Raw genomic sequence first — 19766 nt, forward strand, 5'->3', positions numbered from 1 at the left:
GCCGAGGGTGGTTTCCTTCCGGGCCTCACCAGACCAACGGGTCGTGCTGCTGATCCAGGAAGCGGTTCCGGTCCCAGCAATGACAGGATCCCTCGCCGTGATGCTCTTTTCACTGATGAACCGGCACGCCCCCAAGGTACACGGTGGGTCCGGGTTCCCCGCTGCTCCGCAGGGACAGGTTCCATTGCCTTTTCGGCAGGAGGTTCATCTTCGGATGTTTCGGCGGCGGCCTGGAGTGCGACGCACCGCTGGATGCCCCGCGCTATCCAGCCAGCTTCACCTGTTCCCCTTCTCCACCTGGTGTAGGTTACAGCGTCACCTGGCTCCAGGTCACGAGCGAACCTTCCTCCGCAGGGCTCTACCTCCTCTCGATCTACACGGATCTGTAGCGGCTCCCCGATCTCCTGTATAACCCCTCTTCCATGTCGGGGGTTAAAGGACACCACTACACCCCAGTGTGACGTCGGGATTTCTTCCACGCTGGTCAGGTCAATCCGGGCCGCAGGCTGGGGCCGGTTCCGCCACGCTGTCATCAGGCGCCGCAGGTGTTCGGCCTCCGGCAGAAGCCTCATGCCCTGCACCCGCAGCATACCTTCAGCCGCGGCCGGGTTGGGAGGAGCAGGGGACACCGGAGACAAACGGACCTCCGTGGACTGGCCCAGCCGAGCGAGCACGCGGGCATCAGCCTCCAAGCGGCGTGCTATCTGGCGGGCCTCGGCTGCAGCTACACACTCCTCAGACGGCGGCAAGGGGGGTCGGCCCATCGGTAGCTCCGTGAGGGTCGGTCCCCGCAACGTTGACGCATCTGGGGCTGTGTCGGGTGGTGCAGCCTCAGGCTGGATCGGGTCAGTCCCACGCGGTTTTCCCGGCGTCGCCATCTTTTCTCCTTCTCCAGTGTCCTCTTCCCGCGGTCTCTTTCGTGGGCGGCCCGTCTCCATGGTCTCCACCCTCCAAACAGGATCAGGAGGCGGACCTCGGCTGTTGACGGACACGTCCTCAGGACACAGCAATATTTAGACTGGGCGGCCATTGTTGTTCGCGCTCTCCAGCTTGCCTACGCCCACTCCACGCCCCTCTTCTTCTCCTGCGCACTCCTCAGCGCTATAATGGTGGCGGATTTTGGCGGCAAGTGGCACAGCACAGTCTTTGCAATAAAGTACAGTTCTAAGCACAATGAATCACAGTCCCAAGGCACACATGACCTGATTCCTCAGGCTTAAGTAGATCCTGTTCGTGACGCCAAGTTGCAGCGCCCCCACCGCCGCAGGGCCGAGGGGTACCCGGTACCGCGCCTCTGAGTCTCTGCTCTGGGGTCGTCACGGTGGCTAGGCCCAGTCCGTGACCCTGCCGAGGGGCGCACAGTGAATGATAGGATGGATGATGGTAGTGGTGAGGCTGTAGTGGTGCGGTGCAGTAAATAACGAGGACACCAGGTTGCAGTCTCTTTACCTCTTTACTGAAGATCTCTGGGTCCTCAGTCCAGAATCTGGATAACCAGGCTGCGCAAGTCCGGCCGGTCCAATGGCACCTCCAGAGTTCTCTTAGCAGGTGGAAATCTGTGCCTTCCTTCTAGCGCTATGTGTTGCGGTCCTTCCCTGCTGTGCTTACAGAAAGTCCCCACAACTGTTGTGTCTGTTTCTTAAGTTCCCTCACAACTCGATTAGATGATGTTCTGCTAATCCTCCGTCCCTCCCTGATGTTCTGGTTGGGACGGCACCCGTTTGACGGGTAGGCTCGGAGCTCTTCCGGGACCCTAGAGTCGCCCCTCTCCACAAGTTGCCCCCCAAGACTACATAGGTGATTTAAGTTAGACAGCCCGCCTTAGGCTGACTGTCCTGCCGCTGTTTAGAGTATCGCTTGAAGCTGAATGTTGTAATACTCCCTCGGCGTTCCGGCCACCGGTTGTGCGCCTCAGTAGGGTGTTGCCTCGGTCTTACGGCACGACCCCTACTGGTATTCTCCTATTGCTTGATCTCGTTTCTCACTCAGCACAATCTATCTCGCTTCTACTCCTTCCTTGGGCACCGCCGCTATCCTGAGCAGGCACGGTCCCGTTACGTTCGTTCAAGTTGCCAAGCCTCTGTCAGGATCCCACCCCTGACAGAGACCCTACTGTATCTTCCCCCACAACACCCTCTGCCACAAGGTGTTGCCTGGTTCCAACCCAGTCAGCTTTCTGATCTAACTTCCTGCCTGACCCCCAGTTTACCCACTATGGTGGGGAGTGGCCTAGTGAATAGAACCCTTAGCTCCCCCCGGAGGCCCGACTGTGAAATGTATTGGTGTCTGTGATACCTGATCCGACGAACTCCTTCAGTGCCATCAGACGCACCATAGCTCCCCATAGTGGCGGAGCCACAGTACTGCAACGACCAGGACTCTGGGGCGCTGCATCTTCATAGTGTCTGGTAATAATTCTTTGACAAAAATTGCATCTACGTGGCTTCCAACCATCTGCTTTTCCACAGACTATTTGCCTTCTATTGCACTGATATCAGAATAACCTCATATGGAGTACAGATGATGGCAGTGATGGATGAGCACCCAACTCCTCCTCCGAGTGTTCTTATCCGAACAATCTTCTGCAGCAGCTGATCTCCAGAGTTAGTGACATTGGTGCTGAGCTGACCCATTTCTGTCATCATCTGTACTCCACATGAGTATGTTCTGATATCAGTGCAGCTGAAGGTAGGGAGATAGACCGGGGAAAAGATGGTCTGTTGAAAGGCCCTTACATGCAATTTTTTACAATTTACAGGAATGAGGACAAATTCAATAATGTGATTTGCGAACTTTCCTAACATTCCAATCTGGATAAAATTATTAAAAAAAAAAAAGTTTACTTGCTGTTTATGGTATCTGACTGTTTATGGTGTAAATTGCTAATAATTACCCTACACTTACTTTCCAATGTTGAAACTGTGGATCACTTAGCAATAATTTATGGAGATGAAAGAAAATGTCACTTTTCCGGGACCTAATGGTGAACTATTTTCAAACATTGAATCTTCTTCAACATTTCTTAACCTGATCCTGTTCCCCCTCCCGCAATCTGTCAATGACCTGATGACAAATCAACCATTTACTGCAATCTTGATTGTCCACATCCTTCATCGGTAAAGCTCATGGTTTTCTCTTCTGCGGGTGCAGGTATCTGTGAACCGTGACCTTGTTACATCTATCTAGATAATGTTATTTGTTATTATAACTATTAAGTATATCTGAAAAGTCAATGAAAAGCTTAATGTCAGCCTTCTGTAGCATTCCTCAGGGTTGTCTACCGTGCAGAGGTATGGCCTTAGAGCATTAAAAACTTGCACCCTAAGGTGACCCAAAATTCACCTTAGTCCATATGAATCCAATACTATTAAATACCCATAATAGTTGGGGTCCTGATCGCTTCAAGTCACCCCACTGTTACCTCATTCTAGCTTCAATATAGTCTACAGATTAAAACTGTCCAATGAACCTGTGAGCTTAACGTCTATATCAGATGTCAGATATTTTTAGATTTCACCTTCAGATGTCTTTCGACACAAAGGCATAGCTATAGGGGATGCAGAGGCAGAAGTTGAACCTCATGACCCCTCTGTGGTTATATTATACACGTTGACACATGGGACCATGCCAAAAAGGTAAAAAAGTGCAAAAAATAGCTATGCATTGCAATATCATTAATGTTCATCAGGTGCATGGTGAGAGAGTTACACCAATGCAATGGGGGGGGCTAAAGGGGTTGTCCCATCTGCATGGACACGGCAGTCAGTAGACTTGACATCACCAGCCTGCTCACCTCTCAAATTGGAATGGTTGTGCCATCTGCATGGACCCGTCAGTCAGTACACATGACATCACCGGCCTGCTCACCTCCCAAATTGGAATGGTTGTCCCATCTGCATGGACCGGCAGTCAGTAGACATGACATCACCGGCCTGCTCACCTCCCAAATTGGTATGGTTGTGCCATCTGCATGTACCTGGCAGTCAGTAGACATGACATCACCAACCTGCTCACCTCCCAAATTGGAATGGTTGTACCATCTGCATGTACCTGGCAGTCAGTAGACATGACATCATCGGCCTGCTCACTTCCCAAATTGGAATGGTTGTCCCATCTGCATGTACCTGGCAGTCAGTAGACATGACATCACCAGCCTGCTCACCTCCCAAATTGGAATGGTTGTCCCATCTGCATGTACCTGGCAGTCAGTAGACATGACATCATCGGCCTGCTCACCTCCCAAATTGGAATGGTTGTCCCATCTGCATGTACCTGGCAGCCAGTTGACATGACATCACTGGCCTGCTCACCTCCCAAATTGGAATGGTTGTCCCATCTGCATGTACCTGGCAGTCAGTAGATATGACATCATCGGCCTGCTCACATCCGACATTGGAATGGTTGTCCCATCTGCATGTACCTGGCAGTCAGTAGATATGACATCATCGGCCTGCTCACATCCGACATTGGAATGACTGTCCCATCTGCATACACCCGGCAGTCAGTAGACATGGCATCTCTGGCCTGCTTACCTCACAAAATTGGAATGGTTGTCCCTTCTGCATGTACCCGGCAGTCAGTAGACATGACATCACCGGCCTGCTTAACACCCAAATCGAAATGGTTGTCCCATCTGCATGGACACGGCAGTCAGTAGACATGACATCACCAACCTGCTCACCTCCCAAATTGGAATGGTTGTCCCATCTGCATGTACCTGGCAGTCAGTAGACATGACATCATCGGCCTGCTCACTTCCCAAATTGGAATGGTTGTCCCATCTGCATGTACCTGGCAGTCAGTAGACATGACATCACCAGCCTGCTCACCTCCCAAATTGGAATGGTTGTCCCATCTGCATGTACCTGGCAGTCAGTAGACATGACATCATCGGCCTGCTCACCTCCCAAATTGGAATGGTTGTCCCATCTGCATGTACCTGGCAGCCAGTTGACATGACATCACTGGCCTGCTCACCTCCCAAATTGGAATGGTTGTCCCATCTGCATGTACCTGGCAGTCAGTAGATATGACATCATCGGCCTGCTCACATCCGACATTGGAAGGACTGTCCCATCTGCATACACCCGGCAGTCAGTAGACATGGCATCTCTGGCCTGCTTACCTCACAAAATTGGAATGGTTGTCCCTTCTGCATGTACCCGGCAGTCAGTAGACATGACATCACCGGCCTGCTTAACACCCAAATCGAAATGGTTGTCCCATCTGCATGGACACGGCAGTCAGTAGACATGACATCACTGGCCTGCTTACCTCCCAAATTGAATGGCTGTCCCATCGTCATGTATCTGGCAGTCAGTAGACGTGACATCACTGGCCTGCTCGCCTCCCAAATTGGAATGGTTGTCCCATCTGCATGGACACGGCAGTCAGTAGACATGACGTCACTGGCCTGCTCGCCTCCAAAATTGGAATGATTGTCCTATCTGCATGCACTCGGCAGTCAGTAGACATGACATCACTGACCTGCTCAACACCCAAATTGGAATGGTTGTCCCATCTGCATGGACCCGGCAGTTAGTAGACATGACATCATTGGCCTGCTTAACACCCAAAATTGGAATGGTTGTCCCATCTGCATGGACACGGCAGTCAGTAGACATGACATCACTGGCCTGCTTACCTCCCAAATTGAATGGCTGTCCCATCGGCATGTGTCTGGCAGTCAGTAGACATGGCATCTCTGGCCTGCTTACCTCACAAAATTGGAATGGTTGTCCCTTCTGCATGTACCCGGCAGTCAGTAGACATGACATCTCTGGCCTGCTTAACACCCAAATTGGAATGGTTGTCCCATCTGCATGGACACGGCAGTCAGTAGACATGACATCTCTGGCCTGCTTAACACCCAAATTGGAATGGTTGTCCCATCTGCATGGACACGGCAGTCAGTAGACATGACATCTCTGGCCTGCTTACCTCCCAAATTGGAAAGGTTGTCCCATCTGCATGGACCCGGCAGTCAGTAGACATGACATCTCTGGCCTGCTTACCTCCCAAATTGGAATGGTTCTCTCATCTGCATGGACACGGCAGTCAGTAGACATGACATCACCGACCTGCTTACCTCCCAAATTGGAATGGTTGTCCCATCTGCATGAACCCGGCAGTCAGTAGACAAGACCTCACCGGCCTGCTTACCTTCCAAATTAGAATGGTTGTCCCATCTGCATGGACCCATCAGTCAGTAGACATGACATTTCGGGCCTGCTCACCTCCCAAATCGGAATACCCCTTCAAAGGGGAACCTTTTAGCAAGTAGGGTGATTAAGGATGGGTTTTTCCACTCAATGAGAATGAAATATCTCATTAGTCCAAGTCTATTCAATCTCTGCCAACCCAGCCTGACTGACAGCTGCAGCTTGTATTGAGCAGTATGAGATCTCAACAGGGAGTAGGGACAGTGAGGATCTGGCAGTCAGACAAAGTGGTGGATAGTGAGCTTACACTTTTCAACTAGAGTCATTTAGCCGTTCTGACATAAATTTTCAAAGTAAGTACACCTGTCTCATCCGATCAAAGAGATCCTCTTGGTAATGTGTACAGTTTGTATTGTGAAGTCTGGTGACATCCACTTTAATATGTGACCTATATACAGTATAAATGACATATTCCGATGAGCGTTTTTTTTCCTGCAGTCTGCGATATAATTTGTTAGGAGCAGAACTGTCAATCACGCTAGACTTCCGCCCACATTCAGCTAGGGGCAGCGGCCAGTATGGGTGCCCTTTATTATAGGAAACCAGAATATTCTGCCTGCTATCTGTCATACTGATTTTAATTGCGGTGATATTAAAGTCACGTTCCTCTTGTACAACACAGCCTAATTCCCGTGCTTTATGTCACACTCATATTCATTTCCCAGATTAGAGTTGATAATGTATCAGGCACATTTTAGTAGCTTTACTAATTCATCCCATAACAAAGCTCACCTTGTCTCGTTCCTGCTATCCGAAACCACGTGCCAGAACCAAAAATGATGGGGCTTATCTTCTGTTCCCAGGAAGTATTTACAAGCCTTGAAACTGGTGGAACATTAAGATTTGTAACAATTGTTTGCATTGCTGTGGTTTGCACCCATCATTCCACTAAGGGCAGGTCATGCGGTTGGATGCGGTCCTACGATTAGATGATAGTAACCCGATAATGAGAATTTCTGAGGGACGTTTATTATTGTGTTTGCACCCAGATTTTGGTGCAAATATTTCATTATCGTAAAGGCCTTAACCAAATTTATAATTGTTTTACGCCATTTATTATACTTAGTACATAGGCAAAAACTGAAACTACAGTAGGCAGTGAAGTTAAAGGTGTTATACTGTACTTTTACATCGATGGCCTATCCTCACAATATTGGTCATAAATATCAAATTGGCAGAGCTGTGATTCCCGACACTCACGCTGATCAGTTGATCTTGATGCCAGAGGACAGGGCCGGCATGAGGGACAAGCAGACCGGGCAGATACCTAGGGCATTCGCTCCTCCAGGGGCCCACAGCCAGTGGGGTGCCGCTAATAGTGGCACACGCAGTGGAAGCTGGATGTGATCAGTTACAGATTTGCACTGCAGTGGCCACAGCGGTGTGCTGCAAACCACCCCCATTAATTTCAATATGGTGGATGGGCAGTACCTGGCCCCTTCTAATATACAGTTAATGGAGGTGTGCTAGGCATCCAGCCGGCATTGGGAACAGCTGATTGGTGGGGTGGCCGGATGACCACACGAGCCTCACAGATCTGATATTGATGACCTATCCTAAGGATAGCAATAAGAAAAACCAGAAGATGAAATGCAATAAGTGTTTATTGAGCCAGCCTGTATGAGACAGATTAATATAACAATGTTTCTGCTTTTATTTTTGAGCCTTTATCAAGGTTTTTTGTACAGAATATAGAAACATATGTTATGAAAAACATCAGAAAACTCGATAACAACACGTCTCAAGGTTAGAAAGTATAAGCAGGTCGCGGGATGCAGTGATGGACAGGAGGCAGACCAAGGGTTAACAAGGGGTTTAATAAACAGCAGTTACTCCTCGCAGGGAGATATGTACACAAGGAGCAAGGTTATACCTAATACAGAGAGAACTAATAGGGGGAAGGTTTTTTTAACAAACAGGGGAGAATAATACAAATAATACTCCTAACACTTTGGGCATCAGTCACGGGTGTGCTCCTGCCCGTGACTGAGGAAGTTAAGATTACGTGACCACAAAAAAGGATCTGTCACAGTTCTGTAAAAAAAATGGGCGAAACTTCCCTGACGTTAACGGTGTCCTCCTGTGGTCCTGATGATGGCGGTGTCCTCTGGTGATCCTGGCAGTGGCGATGTCCTCTGGTGAACCTGGCGATGGTGGCGTTAGTCTGTGGTATTATAGATAAAGGGAGGAAGGAGGAATAGTCTCTTCTCTCAGCGGTGAGAGTCCCTACACTGCCGGACCCTGTGACACTGTCCCGACACACTCTATAATGGCCAGCTGGGTCCGCTGTGCAGTACCGATGAGCGCCTGTATCCCGTACACAGACCTTGACTCTCACGGTCAGTGCTCCTGGCCGGGGCGGTCTTGTCAGCGTCGTCAGTTGAGTCAGCAGTCTCTTAAAGGTCCGTGATGTAAGCGAGGACAGCGGTATTAGCACAGACAGTGTGTCAGCGGGACCCCGTTTGTCGGCTCCTGTAAGTGCGTCCTCTCGTCCCCGGCTCCAGTCAGCACCGCCCTGTCGCCTCACAGCTGATCTTTTTTGAGAGGACTACCGCGCGCGTGCCGTTCCCACCTGAATTGTTTGAATTTCTGCTCGCGCATTAACTGTCTGCTTAGCCACACACCCTTCTCTGGAGCACAGGGAACGCTCTGACACCCCAAGCTCTCCCCCCTGTATCCTAGGTGACAGACCCGACGGTTCCGGAACCATTATGGATGAGGCAAACCTGGCTAGTTTCTCCCCCTTAAAAAACCAAAATAAATTCAACATAAAATCTTAGCACAGATAAGACAAAGAAATGTAAGTTTTCATTGGAGGAAGAGTCGGGGGATTAGTATGTCATGTATTCGTCCCAGCTCGAATACAGCAGGCCGTCTGCCGTAGAAAGTCAGCAAACGCTGAATGGAAGTCTGTCATGCGTGTACCAGCATAAGGAGGCACGCTCACTGTGCGCATGCGCGGGGATGAGAACTGCCAGAAGAGGCCGAAAGGAATACTGAGAAGGTTGTGACATGCGCAGTGAAAGAAAACAAGAGATAATAACTGGCGGGCAGGTAAAAAGTATAAGAGGAGCAGGAACAGTAAAGAATACCAATAAAAGGAAAGATAAGAAAAACAAGGGAAAAATGGACGGGGCAAAGGAAATAGAAAGTAAAAAACAAAAGAACATCAAGGACAAGGGAAGGAAAAAGAGGCAAAAAGAGCATATACTAAAGGACAGAACTTAAGGTAAAATAAAAAAGAAAAGAAAAGAAGAACATAAGCATGCAAATTAAAATTGCTCAATACCTGATGGAGCCCTAGATGATCTGTGAAACAAAGGGACATGTATAAATCATCGAGGATCAAATAACTGGAGAAAGGTACAATGGAGACCAACAGTGTCACGTACCTGTACGGAATACACATTAATAGAAAATGTTCTCTATTCAGCCCTAGAGGTTCCAATGTTTGCAGCTTATAAATCCAGAAGGCCTCTCTCTTAATTTTAGGACCCTATTGCTTCCCCTTCTCGCATGGGGCACTGATTATAAAACCTGGAATCGAAGTTGTGCCACATTGTGGCCAGCAGAAATGAAATGTGACGGAATGGGTAACATGGTCTTTTTCATCTAACAGTGGATTTATGTTGAGAAACGTGGTCTTCTTGGATATGTTGTGTGGTCTTTCCAACACATCCGAGACCGCATGGACACTTGATTAGGTAGACCACATGTGAAGAATCATGGTGCAATAGATGGGAAAGCATAGGGAAGCATATCTCGAAACTTTGCAGCCCTTACAAAGTAATTTCCCCCCTATTAAAGATCCTAGATTCCTCTTTCATTGTCACTATAAAGTATGATGAAAACAAAAGTGTCCCAAAACATATTATGATACCCACACAGTGAAATATTACACGGTACCCTCCGCATGCACAGTGTGATGACCCCACTGTACCCTCCCCTCCCCATAAAGTATGATACCTCCACAGAGACCCAAAACAGTATGATGGTCCCAACACAGCCCTCCATACATTACAATGGGCCTCCACACAGTATAATGGCCCTGCAAACACTTAATGCCCCCGACATATCCTTCCAAACAGTAAAATGGCCCCCACATAGCCCTCCAAATAGTAAAATGAAACCCGACATTGCCCTCCAAACAGTATATTGGCCACCACATAGCCCTCCAAACAATGTAATGGTCACCACATAGCCCTTCAAACAATATAATGACCCCCACATAGCCCTCCAAGCGTTAACATATCACCACAGCTCAACTCTGATGCAGAAGTAAGTGAGGTGTCAGATAATCTATTTAAGGTGCAACATTTGATGAATATGGAGTTGCGCAGTTTGACGTGAATGCAGTAAAGATTTGGTGCAAATTATGTCATTTCTAGGTGTAGAGCTGTTTATCGATGTGTTATTGATGTGTTTATTGATGTGTTATTCTTTTGCACTTTTTATGGGGGATTTTAGACATGTTTTCTTTGAAAATTCAGTATGACTTGTGTAATATTTATGCTATTTGTATGCTTTTTTTCAGTTCCCATCAATTTATAGAGGTCTAAGGGGTAAGGTTTCTCCTTATGGAGATTGACATACCAGCTCTGGCTTGTCAAGGTAAGGAGGCTTATTCGCCGTGCAATGCTCGTCTGGGAAATGTAATATGCAAATTGCCTCTTCAGAGAAAAAGAGGTCTTGAACTCTATAGCGCCACCTGTTGGAAGTAGCGATCCTACAAGTCACAATCAACCCTTTAACGAAACTTGCAATATGACTTAGGATAAAAGCCAAATCAGTATCTCAATTCGCAGACACAGTGTTTTGGGCTGGTACAGATCTACAGTAGTACCTGTATTGTAACCTCGACGCGCGTTTCACCGCCACCGCAGTTTCGTCAGGACTCTGGTAGCGGTGAAACACGCGTAGAAGTGCGTTCTAACCAGGTTATCTTCCCCTGCTCCAACATGACTGCAGGTAATTACGGGTTATTCATGGCGGTCCTGTTGGTAGTATTGTAACTGAGGATTATCTTATCTCGATACTGAGCAAGATGTGTATTGGATCATGTTACATATATTATACACTACGTTGATAGAGAAGTAGACTTGTGATAATCATTTACTCAATAAGTGTAGAGGTTCTCACATTCAGTCACAATACAGGTACTAGATCTGTACCAGGCATATAAGCTATTGTATCCATGTCTTGACATTTCTTTATGTGGGGGTGATACCTGTTTCCAGCTTTGTTGTGGTTTGGTACCCTGATATGTAGTATCTCATCAAATAATAATGTATTATGTATTTGTCTTAAATTTTGTAATAAAATATATGTTTTACGATAATTATCTAAGATTTCACTCCTTCATTTTTTCTCTATTGATGTGTGTATATATATTCGCTGATGAAGGGATCAATTTATTGTGGATGAGGAATTTATTGGTTACGGTGTTTCAGGCTGTTGGCCCTCGTCAGTGCGAAGCATGAGATCTGATTTGGCTAGGTGAGAGGCTCTGGACTGAGGTCTAAGGGGTAAGGTTTCTCTTTGTCGAGAGTTACACACCAGCTCTGGCTTGTCAGGGTAAAGAGGCTTTTCAAGGCTTTTCGTTTAGACCAAAGTCATCAAACATCGTCTGCCGTTTAGCTAATTCTGGCCCAAAGTCCACTACCAGAAAAAAAAAGATAATTCAGAAAAATGTCTTTGAAAAAAGTCAACTGATGTTAAAAAAAAGTGGTCAAAACTTTCATAAAATAAGTGGCCTAGAGAAATTGCATGTGGCAGATCGATGTGGCGATGGATTGTCATCGACCTTGAAATACTTGGAAGTCAAAAGGTGCAGATGAGATCCTGAGCAGATGACATAATAGTGCCAGGCTCGGGCAGAAGATACCAGTGTGTAGGGGCTTACAGTTACCGGTGTCCTTTACTAATTTCTTCCAAGCCAGACAGATCGGCTGCGGTACTTACAGCAGATGTCTGCAGTAGTGTTCTAGAAAGAGCTTGTGTATCAGTGTCAGGTATGTCACATCCAACTGCGGAAAGAATCCAGAAATATGAGCCTTAGCAGCCTGGGGATCAATCTGATCAGAAAACGTCAGATCAGATTGCAACAATCTTTGCCACTAGAACTCACTAAATATATGTTAAAAGATGAGATGTGGGTCACACAACCGTGGGACACGAGGAAACTGATCTAACTGCAGGACTGGCTTTTGGGTAAGCCAAACGAGGTGACCGAAGTGTATCCAAAAAAAGCCCTAGGAAAGCGTGCAAGAAACGTCCGTTGCTGTCATGGGCATTCTTTATTTCGATCCCGTCAGCTCAAAATCTGATTTTGTAGTGGCCACCCATTTTGGGGCTCCAAGGTTTTCCCTGGTGAGGAGCAAATCTGGTGAAATTATAATTAAGCAGTTCCCTCAGATTTGACAAAAAAATCCAATTTGCATTAACGTTATTTGATGTGAACCAAGTGTCCTTTATTATGGGGTCTCTCTAGATTCCAGGGAGTAATAAATGTAGGATGTAAAAAAACAAAAAATGAACACCCACCTCTTACCTGTCCCACTGCCACAACCCACCGTCCAGTCTTCTGCTCTGTCCGTCCTCTTATTTCCTCCGTCCTCCAGTGTGCGACGACCTCTTGCAGCATCTTCACTCTGTGCCTTGGTTTTGGGCATTGAGTGGGACTGTGATGTTAGGATGCACACAAGAAGCAAATTTGCCAATTAATTGGATTCAGGAGAATCCACTTTTTTTTTTAGAATTGGAGGATGTGCTCATCTGCTTCAAAAATTCCTACTCGGACAGGACGTCAAGGCTGTATCCCATCAGTTGCCATGTAGCATGATGCCCCCACTGGAAAAGGAACCAGTATCATGGTGGACGATGGTGGCAGCATAACAGAGGAGCAGTGCTGGTCAGGTAGGTGAGCGTGTGATTGTGTTTTTTTGCTCTTTTTCACAATATTTGTGTCACGGGGCTGCCGTGACTGAGAGGTTTCAGAGAACCGCAGCGCTCTGGGCCTCGTTCACACACAGTGAACAGAAGCTCTTCTCCTGAATTCTGACCTGGCTGCCTTGTGCCAGCAGTGCAGGAGTTAACCTTGTTACTGAAGTTGCTGAGAGCTTGGTCTCTCAGCTGAATTGGATTTTGTAATCTCATCCTCTATATAGACCCAGCTTTGACCACAACTGTTGTCAGTGATCAGTTCAGCTGCCTGGCTTGGAGTGTGAAGGAGCGTGGTGTTAGGAGCTTGGAGGTTTATCTACTGTGATTGTTGTCTGCTTATTTGGTTGCATGTTAAACCTGTTTTCTCTCCTTTGTTGTTGCTCCCCTTTTTCCCTATTCAGTGTTTCCTCTGTGGTTGAGTGAGCTTTCGGGGTGTTTGCTATCTAAGTTTACCTTGTCTGTATTCCCTGTCTATTTGTCGTTTTGCTACTTTTGTGCAGTCCACCTTCCTGGGGGAGAGGGGGCCACTGATAGGGTCTACACAGGAGACAGGGATACGCTGGCGGCTCAGGTCTCCTAACCATTATAGGTACCCCTGAGATAAGGGTGAGTCAAGGCCCCTCAATAGTGTCAGGGACAGGTGCGGGTCCCAGTACGCTGTCCTGCCCCTTTGTCGCCGTTCACGGCGTGACAGTATCACTGACCTAAAGATTTTTCTCTGTCCAATATGGATCCCATTGCTGCTTTGGCTGGACAATTGCAGCAACTCAGTCTAGAGGTGGCTGACCTCCGCTCGGCGGTTGTACAGCGCACTCCAGTGGCCACTGCAGGGGTTGCTTCACCTCCACAAGCTTCATTGGAGCCTAAGATTGCATTACCTGACAGGTTCTCCGGGGGGTGCGACAAGTTTGTTACATTCAGGGAGGCCTGTAAATTATACTTTTAGGTTGCGTCCCCAAACTTCAGGATCTGAGGAGCAGAGGGTCGGGATTGTAATCTCGCCCTTACAAGGTGATCCCCAGGCCTGGGCTTTTTCACTTCCCGCTGACACTTTGCCGTTACGGATTGTGGAGGAGTTTTTTCGAGCCTTGGGTCATGTGTATGATGATCCTGACCGCATCTCCCTCGCTGAGTCCACAATACGTCACCTCCGGCAGGGAGACCGGCCAGTGGAGGATTACTGCTCTGAGTTTCGGAGATGGGCTACTGATACAATGTGGAATGATCCCGCACTTCGCAGTCAATTTTATCAGAGACTATCTGATAAGATAAAGGATGCCTTCGCCCTACAGGAGAGGCCAGCCACTCTGGAGGCTGCTATGTCTCTAGCGATTCGTGTAGACCACCGCCTGCGCCAGAGACTTAAGGAGACGCCGCTTTTTAAGGGTGACTCGAATTTGGAGTTACCAGAACCTGAGTCTCTAGGGGAACCTATGCAGTTAGGTGGCGCAACTTGTTCTAAGGGGGCAGCAGTAGTACAGCGTAAGGGAGGTGTATGTTTTTTCTGTGGCAGAAAGGGTCATTATTAGTGTTGAGCATTCCGATACCGCAAGTATCGGGTATCGGCCGATACTTGCGGGTATCGGAATTCCGATACCGAGATCCGATACTTTTGTGGTATCGGGTATCGGTACCGAAACAACATTAATGTGTAAAATAAAGAATTAAAATAAAAAATATTGCTATACTCACCTCTCCGACGCAGCCTGCACCTTACCGAGGGAGCCGGCAGCGTTCTTTGCTTAAAATGCGCGCTCTTACTTCCTTCCGTGACGTCACGGCTTGTGATTGGTCGCGTGCCGCCCATGTGGCCGCGACGCGACCAATCACAGCAAGTCATGACGTAATTTTCAGGTCCTCAATGCCTAATTCTAGGCATTCATGATTTTAAAATTACGTTCCGGCTTGTGATTGGTCGCGTCGCGGTCACATGGGCGACGCGACCAATCACAAGCCGTGACGTCACGGGAGGCAGGAGACGCGCGCATTTTTAAAATTACGTCACGGCTTGTGATTGGTTGCGTGCCGCCCATGTGACCGCGACGCGACCAATCACAGCAAGCCGTGACGTAATTTCAGGTCCTGAATGCAGAAATAGGCATCAGGACCTGAAATTACTTCACAGCTTGCTGTGATTGGTCGCGTCGCGGTCACATGGGCGGCACGCAACCAATCACAAGCCGTGACGTAATTTTAAAAATGCGCGCGTCTCCTGCCTCCCGTGACGTCACGGCTTGTGATTGGTCGCGTCGCCCATGTGACCGCGACGCGACCAATCACAAGCCGGAACGTAATTTTAAAATCATGAATGCCTAGAATTAGGCATTGAGGACCTGAAAATTACGTCACGGCTTGCTGTGATTGGTCGCGTCGCGGCCACATGGGCAGCACGCGACCAATCACAAGCCGTGACGTCACGGAAGGAAGTAAAAGCGCGCATTTTAAGCAAACAACGCTGCCGGTTCCCTCGGTAAGGTCCAGGCTGCGTCGGAGAGGTGAGTATAGCAATATTTTTTATTTTAATTCTTTATTTTACACATTAATATGGATCCCAGGGCCTGAAGGAGAGTTTCCTCTCCTTCAGACCCTGGGAACCATGAGGGATACCGTCCGATACTTGAGTCCCATTGACTTGTATTGGTATCGGGTATCGGTATCGGATTAGATCCGATACTTTGCCGGTATCGGCCGATACTTTCCGATACCGATATTTTCAAGTATCGGACGGTATCGCTCAACACTAGTCATTATGCGTATGTGTGTCCTTCTAGAAGACAACCGCCAGAAAACTAGTGAGCCAGGGTTGTGGGGAGGTTGGCAACTCGGGTGTACTTGTTTCCTCCATAGGTAAGCCACAATGTTTCTTACCAGCCGAGATTCGTCTTGGTGAAAATAAGCTCATAGTTTTTGCCTTCTTAGACTCTGGGGCAGGGTTTAATTTAATCGATGCTGGGTTTGTTCAGGCCCAGGGGTTTAAAACTCAGGAGTTGCCTAGACCCATACCCATAATTGCGATTGACTCTGCACCTTTGAGCCAGGGGACTTTCATCCAGATTGTCCGAGGGATGAGCCTGCAAATAGGGGCATTGCACTCTGAGTCAATAGATTGTTATGTGTTGGGGGATTACCATCGCCTATAGTTCTCGGTTTACCCTGGCTCATACTACACAATCCGGTGCTAGACAGTCAGACTCGAGAGGTTACTAGATGGAGTGAGTTTTGCCAGGAACATTGCCTGGCACCCGGCTGGCCGGGGTGGCTTCTCAGGTTCTGCCAGAGTTCATCTCAGATTTTGAGGATGTATTCTCTGAGGAGGGAAGTCAGGAGCTACCTCCATACCGCCCTTATGATTGTGTTATAAATCTCATTCCTGGAGCTAAGCTACCTAAGAGTAGGCTATACAACATCTCTGCTCCTGAGAGACAAGCCATGAAGGATTATATCACGGAGAGTCTGGCCAAGGGTCATATCAGACCCTCGTCATCTCCCATTGCAGCTGGGTTCTTCTTTGTAAAGAAGAAAGATGGGGGTTTACACCCATGCCTAGACTTCCGTGAATTAAATCAAATTACGGTCTGGGATCCTTTTCTGCTCCCTCTTATTCCGGATCTCTTTAATCAAATTGTGGGGGCTAAGTGGTTCTCCAAATTGGATCTCAGGGGGGCATATAATCTCATTCGCATGAGGGAGGGGGATGAATGGAAGACGGCATTTAATATTCCAGAGAGACACTACGAGAACATGGTTATGCCTTTTGGGTTATGTAATGCCCCTGCCGTGTTTCAACACTTTGTCAACTATATACTTAGTCACCTGATTGGTAGGTTTGTGGTGGTATATCTCGATGACATCTTAATTTATTCTCCTGACCTCGAGTCTCATCAGGTTCATGTTAGGCAGGTCCTCCAGGTACTCAGGGACAATAAATTATTTGCCAAACTTGAGAAATGCATGTTCGCAGTCAAAGAGATTCCTTTCTTGGGTTATTTTTTGTCCACCACAGGATTTCGTATGGATCCGGCTAAGGTCAGGGCGGTCTTGGAGTGGGATCGTCCTGAAGACCTTAAGGCCTTACAGAGGTTTTTAGGTTTTGCAAACTTCTATCGCAAATTTATTAAAGACTTTTCAGTGATAGCCAAACCATTAACAGACATGACCAAAAGAGGCACAGACTTTTCTGTACGGTCCAGTGCGGCCTGCAAGGCTTTTGAAACTTTGAAAAAGTGTTTTTCCACTGCACCCATATTAATACAGCCTGACATCACTCAGCCATTTGCCATTTGTGGTAGAGGTGGATGCCTCTGAGGTAGGGGTGGGAGCTGTATTGTCACAGGGGATTTCTCCGAGTAAGTGGCGTCCGTGTGCATTTTTCTCGAAAAAATTATCTCCTACGGAGAAGAATTATGATATTGGTAACAGGGAGCTGTTAGCAATTAAATGGGCATTTGAAGAATGGCGCCATTTTTTGGAGGGAGCACTTCACCTTGTCATGGTGATCACAGATCACAAAAATCTGCTGTATTTAGAATCTGCGAAGTGTCTTACACATAGGCAAGCAAGGTGGTCTCTGTTCTTCGCCAGGTTCAATTTCTACATTACGTACAGGCCAGGAAGCAAGAATGTCAAGGCTGACGTGTTATCCCGTTGTTTCCCGGGGGGTGGGGATAATTGTGAGCCAGGTCCTATACTGCAGAAGGGTGTAGTAGTCACTACAATTAATTCTGATCTTGAGAGAGAGGTGGTAGAGGCACAGGGGGACACCCCAGCAGCCTGTCCTTTAGGTAAACTTTTTCTTCCTGCTAATCTCCGTCTCAGGGTCATAAATGAGCATCATGACTCGGTTTTGGCCGGACACCCTGGAAGTAAGGTTACCACGGACCTTCTCTCTCGGCGTTTTTGGTGGTCTGGGGTAAAACATGATGTATAGGAATATGTCGCTGCCTGCAGTGTGTGTGCGCGTTCCAAGATCTCTCATTCTCGCCCATCTGGGTCTCTCCAACCTCTGGAGATTCCCAATAGACCTTGGACTCATTTGTCAATAGATTTCATCACTGACTTACCGGTTTCGGAGGGTAATACAGTTATTTTAGTCGTAGTTGACAGATTTAGCAAGATGTCTCATTTAATTGCGCTCCCCGCATTACCAAATGCTAAGACCCTGGCATAGGTCTTTATCAAAGAGGTTGTGAGACTGCATGGTATTCCTTCAGATAATGTCTCAGACCGGGGGGTGCAGTTTATTTCCAAGTTTTGGAGGGCTTTCTGCAGCCGGCTGGGGACTCATTTGTCGTTTTCTTCAGCTTTTCATCCTCAATCCAATGGTCAGACAGAACATGTAAATCAAAATCTTGAAACTTATCTCAGGTGTTTCATTTCAGAGAATCAGGAAGACTGGGTTAAGTACTTACCTTTAGCAGAATTTGCAGTAAACAACCGTACTCATGAGTCTACTGGTAAGTCCCGGTTTTTCGGGGCATATGGTTTTCATCCTCAATTTAGTTCATTTAATAGGAGGGATTCCTCAGGTGTTCCTGAAGAGGAGAGGTTTTCTTCATCCATCACGTCTGTATGGCAAGGGGTTCTTGATAAATTAAAGAGGATGGGTTACAGGTATAAGAATACGGCTGATCGGAGACGTGTGGAAGGTCCGGACCTGTGTGTGGGTGATTGGGTTTGGTTGTCCTCGAAAAATATTAAGCTGAGAGTTTCCTCGTGGAAATTGGGCCCTAGGTTTATTGGCCCTTATAGGATTGTGGCCGTCGTGAATTCTGTCGCTTTTCGGCTGGCTTTGCCTTAGTCATTTAAGATACATAATGTTTTTCATTGCTCCTTACTCAAGAAGTTTGTGGCGTCATCCAATCCGTCACCTTCACCTCCCTCTCTGGTCCCTGTTGATGGAAATCTCGAGTTCCAGATAGCCAGGGTCATGGATTCTCGTTTAGTTCGTCGGTCCCTACAGTATCTGGTACACTGGAGAGGGTACGGTCCTGAGGAGAGGACGTGGGTACCTGCTGCTGATGTCCATGCGGTTAGGTTGGTTCGGGCATTTCATACAGCCCATCCTGAGAAACCTGGCCCTGAGGTTCCAGAGGTCCCTCGCAGAAGGGGGGGTACTGTCACGGGGCTGCCGCGACTGAGAGGTTTCAGAGAACCGCAGCGCTCTGGGCCTCGTTCACACACAGTGAACAGAAGCTCTTCTGAATTCTGACCTGGCTGCCTTGTTCCAGCAGTGCAGGAGTTAACCTTGTTCCTGAAGTTGCTGAGAGCTTGGTCTCTCAGCTGAATTGGACTTTGTAATCTCATCCTCTATATAGACCAAGCTTTGACCACAACTGTTGTCAGTGATCAGTTCAGCTGCCTGGCTTGGAGTGTGAAGGAGCGTGGTGTTAGGAGCTTGGAGGTTTATCAACTGTGATTGTTGTCTGCTTATTTGGTTGCATGTTAAACCTGTTTTCTCTCCTTTGTTGTTGCTCCCCTTTTTCCCTATTCAGTGTTTCCTCTGTGGTTGAGTGAGCTTTCGGGGTGTTTGCTATCTAAGTTTACCTTGTCTGTATTCCCTGTCTATTTGTCATTTTGCTACTTTTGTGCAGTCCACCTTCCTGG

This window comes from Ranitomeya variabilis, chromosome 2 (genome assembly GCF_051348905.1).
Source record: "Ranitomeya variabilis isolate aRanVar5 chromosome 2, aRanVar5.hap1, whole genome shotgun sequence".
In the NCBI taxonomy this organism is placed as follows: domain Eukaryota; kingdom Metazoa; phylum Chordata; class Amphibia; order Anura; family Dendrobatidae; genus Ranitomeya; species Ranitomeya variabilis.